The 16,145-nt window shown below is 46.1% G+C and overlaps 1 long non-coding RNA gene across 1 annotated transcript in view; it reads right to left on the bottom strand.

The window, feature by feature from the left end:
* Positions 1–8,945: 8,945 nt before the first annotated feature.
* LOC142288397 (uncharacterized) overlaps positions 8,946–16,145 on the bottom strand; it is a 23,324-nt gene continuing 16,124 nt past the window's right edge. The window contains exons 3-5 of the long non-coding RNA XR_012749172.1: positions 16,051–16,124; positions 15,872–15,959; positions 8,946–9,719 (exon numbers count right to left, since the gene is read on the bottom strand). This is a non-coding gene — a long non-coding RNA (uncharacterized LOC142288397). The remainder of the gene's footprint in view (positions 9,720–15,871; positions 15,960–16,050; positions 16,125–16,145) is intronic.

Genomic DNA, 16,145 nt, shown 5'->3' on the forward strand with positions numbered 1-16,145 from the left:
GTTTGTGGTATATTCATCCAATTCTTCCTTGGAAAAATCTTCCAGTTCGGTCATATTCCTGGCTCGTCTTGCATGCACTGCTCTTTTGAGGTCTAGCCACAGATTTTCGATGCCGTTCAGATAAGAGGACTGTGAGGGCCATTGTAAAACTTTCAGCTTGAGCTTTTTGAGGTCATCTATTGTGGATGTTGACATGTGTTTAGGAGAATTATCCATTTTTTTCCAGTTTTTTTTACTGAGGGGGTTATGTTTGCTTCAAAAAATTAGTTGAAATTTCATTGAATCCATTCTTCCCTCTAACAGTGAAATGTTCCCTTAAAAGAGTAGTACATGTAAGACGACCCACAAATGGGCTGCTAAATGTGAAAGATGAAAATACATTTGTTTCTTTTGCCTAAAATACATAGGAAATGTGTCATCTTTAACTTTTTTGCCTTTTAGAGATCATTTCATCTTCAACTTGCCTGACTGTTCACAATAACAGTAATTGTAACCAGGGGTGCCCAAACTTTACTGTGCCACTGTATATATATACATATATATGTATTCCTGAATGTTTTGAAAATGATTTTATAAGTCTAGATCTTGCTGGACTCATAAAATGCTGTTTTAAATTTGAGAATGACAGACATTTTGACTTTGATTTCCATGGTAAGTGTACCAATCTCATCAGATTTAAGAGGACTAATTAACATATTACTGTATTAATGCACTGTATAATGTATTAGTGCACTGCAATAATGCTAACAGATCCAAAGTAAAAGGTATTTTCCCACTTTAGACATTTGTGACATATCTACACGGTATATTGGAATTTGGAGGGCATCTATCAGACAGTTAAGGCCGCTTTACACGCAACGACATCGCTAACGAGATGTCATTGGGGTCATGGAATTCGTGACGCACATCCGGCATTGTTGATATCGTTGACACGTCGTTCTAATCTCAAATATTGTTGCTGTTGCAGGACGCAGGTTGTTCGTCGTTCCTGCGGCAGCAAACATCGCTATGTGTGACACCGCAGGAACGAGGAACCACATCATACATGCAGACATCGGCAAAGAGGAAGGAAGGAGGTGGGCGGGATGTTCCGGCCGCTCATCTCCGCCCCTCCGCTTCTATTGGGCGGCTGCTTAGTGACGCCGCTGTAACGCTGAACGAACCTCCCGTTAAAAATGAGGCGGTTCGCCCGCCACAGCGACGTCGCTAGGCAGGTAAGTATGTGTGATGGGGACTAACGATGTTGTGCGCCACAGGCTGCGATTTGTCCATGATGCACAAACGATGGGGGCAGGTGCGATCGGCAGCGGCATCCCTAATGATGTCGCTGCGTGTAAAGTGCCCTTTATGAGACATCTTGTAGATAGGTAATAAATATTTAAGGTGTGAATATCTTTTTATTAAACAGTTTACTGTTTAAAGGGGTTTTCTTTGAGTTAAAACACTTTTAATCTGAAAAGTTGTTTGTGTTAAAGAATGTTTAAATGCATTTTATCTTGCTGTTGAGTTTTTCCTGCTCCCATTATCCGGGGCACATGCCTCTTATTTGCTTTCAGGTATGTGGTTGAGTCGCCAGTGCAGCTTACTACAATTAGAACTTTACATTGTGGCGTCCTGTTCCCACCATCTTTATCTTCCAATTATACCTCCTTGCTCTGTTACTCCCACGATACCTCCATTTTCTATCTATATCCACCCGATACATCTCTTACTACACGAATATAATTCATTCCCTTACAGCTCCTTGTACCAGGTGCACCTTTCCATGTGTGATGGGCTGGAGTCTACTGAAACGGTGCATGGTTTGGAGCTACTGCGAGTTAAGTACAATAACTATGAAAGATGACCCTCCTCTACATGATTGTGCAGAGACTTTAATGGAAAGAGACTACACTTGGGTAAAAACTACTGCAAGGCAAGACCAGTAGCCCAGGATGTTAGTCCTGTCCCATGTACAATATGTGATGGATCATGTGGTGCATATTGGGGCAGTGGCATTAGTCTAGTAAAAATATATGACTGACAGACATAACATTACTATCACAAGACCCACTGACACGCAAAAAAAATAAAATTGGATTAACTCTTTAATTCCTTGCCATTTGTATCATTAACGACAGCAGTCCAAAATTATAATAGACCTACAGAATGAACAGGATATAAAGAAGAGCACACAGACACAATGAATAGAGTTTATTCATTTTTATTGTCATTATCAAATGTAGTATAATTTAATCATCCAGTGCAATTTATAGGATTTACTGCATAAAATGGATGTGAACCAGAGGAAGGCAAAACAACCCCATGTGTGGGGGGAAAAATTCCTTCCTGACCCCAAGTACTGGCGATCGGCTAATCCCTGGTTCACTGCAGTGTCAGCTCTGGATGAGGCCCTGTCACACTGTTATATGGAACATTTTATACATATCTAATACAAATATTTGTATCTTATCTTTATATCTAGAATATTTAAAGGTTTCAAATACAGATCCTTAATAATGACCCTCTAAAAGTAACAGGGATAACACCTAAGATTAATATGATAAGAAACATCTCCTGGATATAAATTTTTTTTTTTTTAAACCTATACTCATCTAGATTTCTCTCTTCTTACCTATACTTATCCTTTTTCACCTATTCCTGTATAAATTTATCCTTTTTTTTAACCTACACTCACCTAAATTTGTCTTTTTTCTTACCTATATCCTTTCTTACCTATATTTATCCTTGTTTGTTTTTTTTTGTTTTAAAGTATACTCATCTATATTTATCTTCCCTTACCTATACGTATCTTTTTTTTATCTATAACTGCTTATATTTATCCTTGGGGTTTTTTTTTGTTTGTTTTGGGGGGTTTCTAACCTATACTTAGGGGTGCTTCACACACAGCGAGCTCGCTGCCGAGATCGCTGCTGAGTCACGCTTTTTGTGACGCAGCAGTGACCTCATTAGCGATCTCGCTGTGTGTGACAATGAGCAGCGATCTGGCCCCTGCTGCTCGAGATCGCTGCTCGTTACACACAGCCCTGGTTCGTTTTCTTCAAAGCCGCTCTCCTGCTGTGACACACAGATCGCTGTGTGTGACAGCAAGAGAGCGACAAATGAAGCGAGCAGGGAGCAGGAGCCGGCGTCTGACAGCTGAGGTAAGCTGTATCCAAGATAAACATCGGGTAACCAAGGTGGTTACCCGATATTTACCTTAGTTACCAGCCTCTGCAGCTCTCACGCTGCCTGTGCTGCCGGCTCCGGCTCTCTGCACATGTAGCTGCTGTACACATCGGGTTAATTAACCCGATGTGTACAGCAGCTAGGAGAGCAAGGAGCCAGCGCTAAGCAGTGTGCGCGGCTCCCTGCTCTCTGCACATGTAGCTGCATTACACATCGGGTTAATTAACCCGATGTGTACTGTAGCTAGGAGAGCAAGGAGCCAGCGCTCAGTGAGCGCTGGCTCCTTGCTCCCTGCTCACACTGGTAACTAATGTAAACATCGGGTAACCATACACGATGTTTACCTTAGTTACCAGTCTCCGCAGCTTCCAGACGGCGGCTCCGTGCAAGCGCAGCGTCGCTTGCACGTCGCTGCTGGCTGGGGGCTGTTCACTGGTCGCTGGTGAGATCTGCCTGTTTGACAGCTCACCAGCGACCATGTAGCGATGCAGCAGCGATCCTGACCAGGTCAGATCGCTGGTCGGATCGCTGCTGCATCGCTAAGTGTGAAGGTACCCTTAGCTATATTTATCTTTTCTTAATTATCCTTATCATTTCCTACCCATACTTGCCTATATTTATCCTTGTTTTTTTAAACTTATACTCATCTATAGTTATCCTTTCTTACCTATACTTGCCTAAATTTATCCTTGTTTTTGGGGGGGGGGGTTTAACCATTCATCTATATTTATATATATTTATATTTTCTTACCTATATCCTTTCTTACCCATACTTGCCTGCATTTATACTTGTTTTTTTTTTTTTTTACCTATACTCATCTATATTTAAAGGGGTTATCCGGCTTCTTTTGACTTTTTTCCATTATTACACTATTGGGCTACATTGGGGCAGGTAAGTAGATAGAGACCACTTACCTGCCCTGCTGTCAGCCCCTCTCCCCCGGCTCAGAGTGGTCATGTGACCGCTCCTGCCGCGATTTTGCTGCTTCCGGTCATTTCATGTCTACATGGGCAGGGCCATGTTGACATGCAAATCTGGAACAGCATGTCGCCTCCCTGCTGGGCTGTACAGTGCGTGGAGTAACCGCCCCCGTTCCCTGCACCCTCCCACACATTGCCCAGCACCCCGTACTCTGCCCACAACCTCCCACACACTCTGTAGTCTCCCTCCCCTGCCTCCTGTGCCCAGCTACGTGCGCCCTGAATTCCAGCCGATTCAGTGTCCAGTTCAATAAGGCAAGGAACAAGAAAGTTGCCCACTTGCTGTCAGATACACTGTCAGCGCTGTGTCCCCAGCGCTTGATCATGTCTACTGCCTGACGCCCTGGGAACTGTCTCCCCCCCCTCCCCCGTGCGCGCTGTCTGTGTCATCATGGGTCATCTGTGTATGTGCATCAGTCTGTGTCCCGCGCTAGCCCCGCGGATGCCCGCACTGCAGCGTGTCAGTGTTTGCCCCCCTCTGCAGTATAAGCTGCTTCTCACCCTGCAGTGCGTGCAGCCGCGGGGATGCCGAGCGCTGCTTGTCATCACTGCCCGTGCAGTCTGTGTCCCGCTCCCTGCCAGCCCCGCAGCTGCCCGCACTGCAATGTCAGTGTCTGCCCGCAGTATCAGCAGCTTCTCACGCCGCGGGGCTGGCAGGGAGCGGGACACTGACTGCTAAAGGTGGTGTCACACACAGCGACAACGACGTCGCTGCTACGTCACCATTTTCTGTGACGTTGCAGCGACGTCCCGTCGCTGTCGCTGTGTGTGACATCCAGCAACGAGCTGGCCCCTGCTGTGAGGTCGCCGCTCGTTGCTGAATGTCCAGCTTCATTTTTTGGTCGTCGCTCTCCCGCTGTGACGCACAGATCGCTGTGTGTGACAGCCAGAGAGCGATGAAATGAAGCGAGCAGGGAGCAGGAGCCGGCATCTGGCAGCTGCGGTAAGCTGTAACCAAGGTAAACATCGGGTAACCAAGGTGGTTACCCGATATTTACCTTCGTTACCAGCCTCCGCCGCTCTCACGCTGCAAGCACCGGCTCCTGCTGTCTGCACATGTAGCTGCAGTACACATCGTGTAATTAACCCGATGTGTACTGTAGCTAGGAGAGCAGGAAGCCAGCGCTCAGTGTGCGCGGCTCCCTGCTCTCTGCACATGTAGCTGCAGTACACATCGTGTAATTAACCCGATGTGTACTGTAGCTAGGAGAGCAGGGAGCCAGCGCTCAGTGTGCGCGGCTCCCTGCTCTCTGCACATGTAGCTGCAGGTTAGATTAGATGAGATAATTACCTGCTGTGACGATCTCCTGCCTCCTGACGTCACCGCGGTCACTGCCTTCTCTGCCCGTCTCGGGGGCGGCCCGAGACTGTCACTAGCAGTGACGTCACGGGCTCTCTCGATACTGCGTAGACTGCGGCGGGCATAGAAGTCAGTGACAGCGCTGACGTCAGCAGAGCAGGAGATCGTTACTGTAGGTAATGATCTCATCTAACCTCCTGACGGCAGCGCTCGGCATCCCCTGCAGTGACCTGGGCTGACCTATTGATGTTAGCTCAGGTCACTGCACGGCTCTCCCAGCCAATGGGGAACATTTTGTTCTTCATTGACTGGGAGTCTCATTGACTATGGTATGGATCGCCGTGCGACCCCCTTATTGGATTACGCCGGACCCGGATTTGATTGTTCTTGTCAATAAATTGTTGAAAGAGGGAATGTGGGGAGTGTTTTTTCAAATAAAACTTTTTTTGTTGTCTATTTTTTATTTCTTACTGAATGGGTTGGTGATGTCGGGTATCTGATAGACGCCTGACGTCATCAAGCCCTGGGCTTGATGCCAGGTGACATTACACATCTGGCATCAACCCCATATATTACCCCGTTTGCCAACGCACCAGGGCAACGGGATGAGTTGGGGCAAAGCGCCAGGATTGGCACATCCAATGGATGCGCCACTTCTGGGGCAGCTGTAGCCTGCTATTTTTAGGCTGGGGAGTGTCCAATATCGGTGGACCTCCCTAGTCTGAGAATACCAGACCACAGCTGTCCGCTTTACCTTGGCTGGTGATGCAATTTGGGGGGGACCCCACGTTTTTTGTTTTAAATTATTTATTTAATTTTAAACAACAGCGTGGGGTGCCCTCTGTTTTGGATTACCAGCCAAGGTGAAGCTGCCAGCTGTGGTCTGCAGGCTGCAGCCGTCTGCTTTACCCTAGCTGGCTACAAAAGATAGGGGGACCTCACGTCGTTTTTTTTTTAATTATTTATTTTTTATTGGCTAAATACAAGGCTAAGCACCCTTTAGTGCCACATGAAAGGCACTAAAGGGTGCCAGCTTAGAATATGCGGGGGGGGGGGGGGGGGGTAGGACATTATATTGGTCTTTCTCATCTATTATCTATCCCTCTATATATCCCTTGATTCATTCATCCATCCCTCTATTTATCCCTCTAGCTATCTGTCTCTATCTATCCCTCTATCTATCTAGCTGCTTCCGTTTTTTTGCAGTTTGAAAAAAATAGGAAGGTACGCAGATGACACACGGACCATATACGGAACGGAACGGATGCCACACAGTTGCATCCGTGAAAAAACATGACCATTTTTTTGCGGACCGCAAAAACGGGGCAGTCCTGTGAATGTAGCCTAATCAAGAGGCTTATGAGGGTGATGTATTTAATTACAAAAAACTGTTTTTTTCTTGGTGTATGTGTTTATTACTGTCACTTACAGATTACTAAGGGGGGGGGGTGTCTCATAGACCCTGACGATTAATATCTGGCTTAGAGGCAGCTGTGGGCTGTGATTAACTTCATATTAGCCTGATTGCCACCGCCCCAGAGCAACCAGGAAGAGCCAGGTAAAGTGCTGGGATTGTCACATCTAATGGATGTGACAATCCTGAGTGGCTGCAGGCTGCTATTTTTAGGCACGGGGCGGCTCAATAAATAGGGGTCTCCCCAGCCTGACAATACCAGCCCCCAGCTTTTGTGGTTTATCATGCCTGGGTACCAAAATTCGGGGGGACTGAATTTCGTTTATTTTTAAATTATTTTTGTAAATCAAGAAAAAAGCCGCATGCAGTTCCTCTTATTTGGATAAACAGCCAAGATAAGCGCACGGCTGGGGGCTGCATACTGTAGCCATATGCTTTTTCTGTTCTTGGTGTCATAATATGGGAGAAAAACACAGTGAAAAATTTTATGCGTTTTATACCACAATAATGATCCGCTGAGTTGAATTGCTTTCCCACTCATCAACCGTCTTGGCGCCCGTGATTGGTTGTAAGCAGATGCTTTCACATACGCTAAGGATGCGTCTGACTGCAACCAATCACAGGAGACAGGACAGCCGGAAGACGGGGAAAGCAGTGCATATGAATGAGCAGTAATTAGCGGCCCAGCAAGTGAAGGAGAAGCCACGGGAGCAGTGTACAGCTGCAACGGAGCCTCGGTCAGTATGAAGCGCTTTTTTCTTTTTTTACTTTACTATTAAAAGGGGTTATCCGGCTTCTTTGACTTTTTTTTTATTTCCCTATTGGGCTACATTGGGGCAGGTAAGTAGATAGAGATCACTTACCTGCCCTGCTGTCAGCCCCTCTCCCCCGGCTCAGAGTGGTCATGTGACCGCTCCTGCCGCAATTTTGCTGCTTCCGGTCATTTCATGTCAACATGGGCAGGGCCATGTTGACATGCAAATGTGGAACAGCATGTCGCCTCCCTGCTGGGCGGGTACAGTGCGATGAGCCCCGCCCCCTTCCCTGCACCCTCCCACACATTCCCCCGCACCTCTTTTACTCTCCAGTAACCTCCCCCTGCACTGCTGTGGGGTCCGTGACCTGGGGGAGGGGCCTGGCGGCGGCTGCCGTGTTGTCAGCGCCAGCACCGGGCCCCCTGCTCAGGATCACACATTCAAATGTACCGGCATCACAGATTACAGATGCCGGTACATTTGAAAGTGCTGATGAGAAGCAGCGCAGCGCTGCTTCTCATCACTGTCCCTCCCGCTGTCTGTGCTCTCTTCAGCACAGCGGTGACGTCACTACTGTGCTGATATGTCCAGAGCACAGACAGCTGGCGAACGTGCAGGAGCGGCGGGGACCGAGGACGGGTGAGTATGTACTCCCTACATGTGTTCCCTATGGGGGGGTGGGGGGTGCAGAGCCATATGTGTGCGTGTGCAGAGCCATATGTGTGCGTGTGCAGAGCCATATGTGTGCGTGTGCAGAGCCATATGTGTGCGTGTGCAGAGCCATATGTGTGCGTGTGCGGTACAGAGCCATGCGTGTGCGGTGCAGAGCCATATGTGTGCGTGTGCGGTACAGAGCCATATGTGTGCATGTGCAGAGCCATATGTGTGCGTCTGCAGAGCCATATGTGTGCGTGTGCGGTACAGAGCCATATGTGCGCATGTGCGGTACAGAGCCATATGTGTGCGGTGCAGAGCCATATGTGTGGGTGTGCAGAGCCATATGTGTGCGTGTGCAGAGCCATATGTGTGCGTGTGCAGAGCCATATGTGTGCGTGTGCAGAGCCATATGTGTGCGTGTTTGGTGCAGAGCCATGCGTGTTCGGTGCAGAGCCATATGTGTGCGTGTGCGGTGCAGAGCCATATGTGTGTGTGCGGTGCAGAGCCATATGTGTGCGTGTTCGGTGCACAGCCATGCGTGTGCAGTGCAGAGCCATATGTGTGCGGTGCAGAGCCATATGTGTGCGGTGCAGAGCCATATGTGTGCGGTGCAGAGCCATATGTGTGCGGTACAGAGCCATATGTGTGCGTGTGCGGTACAGAGCCATGCGTGTGCGGTGCAGAGCCATATGTGTGCGTGTGCGGTGCAGAGCCATATGTGTGCGGTGCAGAGCCCGATGTGGGGCTGTTATTTGCAATGCTGTAGTGATACCAGGTCAGGTGCTGGGGAAGAATACTGACAGGGAATGTGTGTGCTGGGGGCGGGCAGAGGATGGGGCTGGACACTGGGGTGGGTGGTGACAGCTCTGACTGAGGTTTTGCACAGGAAGTGGTCATGTTTGCTGGATCTGAATGTAAACAAGGTGCTGCAGAGAATAAAGGGATAATTCAAGAGGAACAAAAGTTAGAAAACAAAAAATAATGTAAGTGTGATTTATATGACAATACAGCACAGATAAACTCAAAAAATTTTGTTAAGCTAATGACGGACAACTCCTTTAACTTTTCTTACCTATACTTGTATAAAATGTATCCGTTTTTTTTTATATTCATCTACATTTATAATTTTCTTACCTAGATCCTTTCTTACCTTTATTTGCCTATTTTTACTTGCTTTTTTTGTTTTAATAACCTATAACGCCTCTATATTTCTCTTTTGTTACCTATACTTATCCTTTCTTACTTATACTTGTGCTTCTTTTCTGTACTTATCCTTTATGTATACTTACCTTTTCTTACCTTAACAGAGTGTTTATAAAGGAGGAGATCCTGGCCCTTGCTCTTCTCATCCTTCTTGCAGGAATGCGGGGCCAGGCGCAGCAGAGGGTTTCCTCTTCCTCGTCTATATTTGTGCTGCCTTTTTCTGAGACAGGTTCTTCCCGCACTATATAAAAACAAAAAAAACAAAAAAGTGAGCCGGAGTATGAGATGGTATACATGGAACTTGTGAGACCATGTTCACACTGGCCATGAGACAAAGAGAAACCAAGGAAAAAATTGTGAAAACATACCCTGCTGTAACTAAATAAAAGCATAGTGCATATAAACATAGGGTACTTAGTAAACACTGTTTTTGATCAAAAAAAGCATAAAGCTATCCCACCAAACATCAAGGTGTACCCAGTTGGGATAGTACCTACACTCTCTAATATTAAAACCTTACCATGGGTCTAAAATAGGCCTCAATGTGGCTAAGGGCTGAGAGTGACCGGGTCCCAACAGGACACACACAGTCAGGGGGATTCACAGAATTAAATGTCCAGCTCGCTGAGAAGGGGGCCACTCCCTGTTTGTACTGAATACAAAAAAACTACATAAAAACAAAAAAGTGAGCCGGAGTATGAGAGCCGGAGTATGAGACAAAGAGAAACCAAGGAAAAACCAAGGACATTTAATTCTGTGAATCCCCCTGACTGTGTGTGTCCTGTTGGGACCCGGTTACTCTCAGCCCTTAGCCACATTGAGGCCTATTTTAGACCCATGGTAAGGTTTTAATATTAGAGAGTGTAGGTACTATCCCAACTGGGTACACCTTGACGTTTGGTGGGATAGCTTTATGCTTTTTTTGATCAAAAACAGTGTTTACCAAGTACCCTATGTTTATATGCACTATGCTTTTATTTAGTTACAGCAGGGTATGTTTTCACAATTTTTTCCTTGGTTTCCCTCTTCCCGCACTATAGTAGTGACGATTTCTTCTGGAATATGCTCTGTCTCCTATAAACATAGTGAAGTAAAACTAAAGAATTTAAATGTCGCAATTTAGCTATTAAATATTTAGAGATACTATTACCAAGAGACATAAGCCTGACATAATCTCTTTATTTCCCCAAACTTCTCCAATTGGTACACGAAGACTCAAGATGGACAAGGATTGCTTTTACATGTGTGGTAGAAGTACAATCTTTAAAATTAACATCCTTCTTCGGATTCTGTATGTCTTTCAAGCTCTTCTGATTAGGGTTCCCTTGTCCTTCTTCAGGTGTCTTGCTTCCATTGAAACCATGTTCATATGGTCTGGTAAGCCCAGTACTGTAGGAGCAGAACCATATTCTATTATTCTAAAATATCAGGAGTGATAGCGTTGCCCGACTTCAGAGATTTATTTGGCCTTTAAAGAAATACCATCTTGGCCTTTCTATTCCCTTATCCCTTAGAACCTGGAGAGTTGGTCAGCTTTCCCACTGTTTCCATTCATTCCCTTTTAGACTTTATTATAATAACAACAAGACACCTTTTGAGATTCCGTGTTTGGACATGGGCCCATTAAGACACACTTTATTCTTCCAATAATACTTGCTAATCGAGACCAACCTAACACCAATTTTCAAACCCAATTGGAAGGAGATTTGGGCTCTCTCTGACCAAGAATCATTGGAGACGTATCTTCACCTTAATGCATAACTTACCTATATGTTCCTGTTTACATGATGAGGCCAGGTAGAAAATACTCTCTCGGTGATATAGGGTCCCCACTCGCCTACACTCAATCTTTCCAAAAGCTAGTCCCCTGTGTCCCTTATGTTGGAGATGTGGGGAGGAGGAGGGTGATATGTTACACATTTTTTGGTCCTGCACGTTTCTTTTTCTTTTTTGGGGGAAAGAGCAGCAAGTGATTCGTGAACTCACAAATCTCATTTCAGACCTGAACCCAGCTCTCGGTCTTATCTATGAATGTGACATCCCTCTAAAAGCATACAGGTATTCGATATTAAGACATTTAATTGTGACTACAAGAGAGTGCATCCCTCTGCTCTGAAGGAAAGATACCGCTGTGGCAGTCTCCCTCTGGTTTACTAAAATAAATGAGGTGATGTTAATGGAGGAACTCTCTTCTATGAACCTACAAACCTGGTTTTAGTGGATGGATTTTAATTTGTTGAATGGCTAGCTGGTGTTTATCGGGGAGATCTGACCTGCACTCTTTGGGTCACACCTTTTGAACACCTATCTCTATTGTGTTCCCTCCCTTCCCTTACCCTATCCTCTTTTCTTCTTTTGCTTTTCTATTTTTTTTTGCTTTTCTCTTTATTCTTCTTCCTTCTTTGTTAACTTTTATAACTGGATTGCTACGCTCAGCATGGACAATTACGGTTATGTATTTTCATATCCTGCTCTTTAATGGTCAATTTGTATTATTGACCTACACAGCCTTCAGGATTTGAGTAATGCGTTAATGTCTGTTTTTGTTATTTCCCTTCCCTCAGCGTGTGCACACGGCTTTGTACCGCTCAGCATTTAGCTTTTGTGATGCCGAAGTGTGTGTGTGTCTTGGCTTCAGAGAGACTCACTGCGCATGATCGGAAGTTGTCCGCACTTCCAGTCATGTGCACTACTCTGATGCCGGGTGTATATGTCCCGGCTTCCGAGAGGTGTAGTACGGACAACGGACAACTTCCCATCATGCGCAGTGAGTCTCTATGAAGCCGGGACTCATACACCTGGCGTCACAAAAGCTCAATGCTCTGAAGTACAAAGCCATATGCATGCACAGCTTTGTATCAGGCTGCCGATGATGCTGGCTGTTGTAAATCATGTTATTGTGACACCCCTGAGGCTTCAGTTGCCACAGGGTACTGCACCTCACTTAAGGTGCAGTACTCACCCTGGATCTAGAGGAAGTTGGTACTGGTTCCACCACACACCAAATCATCCACACAACCAGGTTGGCCTCTCCACTGGGGACGGGGTAGGGTCTTAAGGCAGTCACTAAACATGGGGGGAAGCCACCCACTAGCGACAGAGAACCGGGGGAGGGACAGCTACCAGGGGGAGTCAGGAGCAACATAACAGTCAGCGAGTTCTCCAGCAGGAGAGGAAAAGAGCAGTCGGGATTTACCTGTGGCTCTGGTGGGACGCAGGAGTCAATACGGTCACCGAGGGGAGAGCTTGATTGCTCCCTCGGGACCGGCGCTGAGAAGGGTGCAGAATCATAGGGTGGATCATTCTGCAGGCCAGGGGATTGCATGTCCCTCTGGCCCCCACAGTTCCCAGAGCACAGTGCTACACAGGGTGCGGGGTCGTGTTCCAAGGCAGGCCCCACAACGGACCCGTGGCACCTGCATACGGGATGGGAGTAAACACTTTTCAAGAACCGGGGTCCCCAAGAAGCTTCAGGCCACGGGGATCCAACACCAAGTGCAAGTAAGAAGGGCCCACCATCCACTGTACTGGTTCTGACCTCCAACGGATCCGAGATCGACTGTTGCCCATCACGACGGAGACTGGCATCTCCCGGGTAAACCAGGACTGTGAGTAAACGAAACCTTGAACCCGCAGAGACTGTGCTAGAGTGGTGCTTTAATTAATTAATTAATCAGTCTCAAACATTTGTGTTTGCTAGACTCTGCCCACAAAGCAGAAAAGAACAAAACAATCAAACGAGCAAAGATAAAGACAAACTTCAATAAAGGCACAAATAGAAAAATGAATTAGATGCCAACAGAAAATGCACAAAACACACAAAAGGTAGACAAAAAAAAACAGGCACAAAGGCAATGAGAAATCGGAGCCTGTAACCTAGAGCCCATTGCCATGTGTAATGATTCTAGAGTTTAAAGGGAACCTTTCAGCAGATTTGGGGCCTATAAGCTGCGGCCACCACTACTAGGCTCTTATATACAGCATTGTAACATGCTGTATATAAGAACCCAGGCCGCTGTGGATAACATAAAAATGACTTTATAATACTTACCTAAACGGTCTCTGCGGTGGAGTTGGGTCATATGGGCGTCTCCGTTCACCGGTGGTGGCGCCTCCTCTTTCGCTATCTTCGTCCTCCTTCTTCTGAAGCCTGTGTGCATGATGCGTCCTACGTCATACACACTCGCCGGTCCCACGCAGGCGCACTACAATACTTTGATCTGCCCCGCTCAGGGCAGATCAAAGTGCACCTGTGCAGAACCTCAATGCCGGCGAGTGTGTATGACGTAGGACGTGTCATGCACCCCAAGCTTCAAAAGAAGGAGGACAAAGATGGCCGAAACAGGAGGCGCCGGCACCGGAGAACGGAGACGCCCATATGACCCAACTCCTCCGCACCGGCCGTTAAGTGAGTATTATAAAGTATATCAAGTAATTTTTATATTCACAGCTGCCTGGGTTCTTATATACAGCATGTTAGAATGCTGTATTCAGTGTATCAACCCATATTCTATCCACCGCCATTAACTTCAAAACGGCGGCAGCTATAGGCATAGAAGTGGTGTCTAGGTATAGTAAAGTAGCTACCCAGTGAAACCACCTATAGCGCCACCTGATGGAAAACATCGGAGTTAGCATTTTTATTGCGAAAACTGAACGAGATAGAGAAAAAAAGTGAATTACAAAGTTGTAGGGAATCAATTCAATACGAATCGACATCTTGCATACAGAAATGCTATGATTAGAACGTGTAAAACTCTCAAGGCTGCGGATATGAAAGGATACCTCATGGAGACCTTCCTACAAGTCATTGGGTACGGTGGCTGCGTGGAGTGGCCTCCACGCTCACCTGACCTGACCTGACCCCATTGAACTTCTCTCTGTGAGGTCACATCAAACATGTGTATGCGACCCCTCCACCAACATTGCAGGACCTACGACGACGTATCACAGATGCTTGTGCAAATGTGTCACCTACCATATTGCACAACGTGCAGCAAGATACAGTATGCTGTCCAGAGTCCAGATGTTGAGTCCTGTGTCCAGAGTTCAACATTTTAATGAATTTGTATTCCCAGACCCTGCGATGGCTCTGTGATCTGAAGTTGCCTTTTAATATGACAACTTTCATATGGTTTATGTTGTGTCCAGAAGCACAGAAATGTTTGGCCACAGGTAAATGGATTTTGTCTGTAATTGTGTGGCGGTGAGATCTCATTTTCGTCTACGGCCAGGCCCTCAGATATAATTGTATCTGTTCCAGCCCTGCAGACAGGGATGAACACTTAACCCATCTTAAAAACACATTTCTAAACCAAGGCTACCACCCCACCTCCATAGAAGTTCAGATCATTAGAGCAACAAGGACCCCTAGAAGTGAACTGCTTCAATACAAACAAAAAGAGGAAAATAGTTGAGTACCTCTGGTGGTGACATACAACCCACAGCTTGAGGTACTGAGAAGAACGGCCAAGAAACTTTACCACATTCTACACATGGATAACCGGTTAAAAATAATATTCAAAAGATCCTCCATTGTTGTGGTACAGGCAACCTCCTAATTTAAGGAGCATCATGATCCGAAGTTCTATGCCCTCAGACACACCAAGAGGAACTTATCCTTGCAATGTAAAGAGCTGCAAAACCTGCATTCATGTAGAGACCAAAGACTGGATACAGATCCCTAACACACAGAAGAACTACAAAATTCCTGGGACATTCACATGTTCCTCTTCCAACGTGGTGTACTTAATCCTGTTCACTATATGTCCTATTGGGGGTCTCTATGTTGGAGAAACAGGACAGAGACTGAGAGCAAGGATGAGATCTCATCGCCACACAATTACAGACAAAAAAAATCCATTTACCTGTGGCCAAACATTTGTGCTTCAGGACACAACATAAACCATATGAAAGTTGTCATATTAAAAGGCAACTTCAGATCACAGAGCCATCGCAGGGTCTGGGAATACAAATTCATTAAAATGTTGAACTCTGTGGACACAGGACTCAACCTGTCAGAAGGATTTATGGCCCATTACAAAATCTGAGGAGTCTATTCCAGAGACTCACCAGACCTCTGATCCTACATGGATACTGGGACAATAAAACTCACACCACTAAGCAAAGCTAATTAAGGATTCACTTTCTAAGATCAGTGTTTCTTTAAATGTCTTTTATTATGCCATCCTTCTGCTCTGTTTGTGCATATATTTGTGTTTCTTAAGGTATTTTGTCAGACCATGCCTGATGAAGGGACCTGAGATGTCTCGAAAGCTTGCTTTGTAAAATCACTTCATTTTATTTGTTAGCCATTAAAAAGGTATCACAAGATTATAATTTTGTTCCTCTCACTGAGAACATTCAATAATTTTCCTTACTCCCAGCAATCACCTCGGTACTCTTGCAGTGTCGCTCCAGGATCTCATCATAAGTGATGTCCAGGTGCGTCATCTCAGGGGCCTAGTCTGCCGCCTCCGCACTAAAGAGATACAAAAAACCCATGAAGAGGATTCCCGGATCCATTTGAGGGGCATCGTGAGGGGGGGATGGGGGGTCAGGACGCAACCTACACTATTGTTATCGCCGCAGTCGTCTGAAAATATCTGGTCTCGATATGGATGGAGAATTTCAGAAGAAACGTGCACTCAAGAAAAGAGAGAAAGCA

This window comes from Anomaloglossus baeobatrachus, unplaced genomic scaffold, assembly GCF_048569485.1.
Source record: "Anomaloglossus baeobatrachus isolate aAnoBae1 unplaced genomic scaffold, aAnoBae1.hap1 Scaffold_822, whole genome shotgun sequence".
In the NCBI taxonomy this organism is placed as follows: domain Eukaryota; kingdom Metazoa; phylum Chordata; class Amphibia; order Anura; family Aromobatidae; genus Anomaloglossus; species Anomaloglossus baeobatrachus.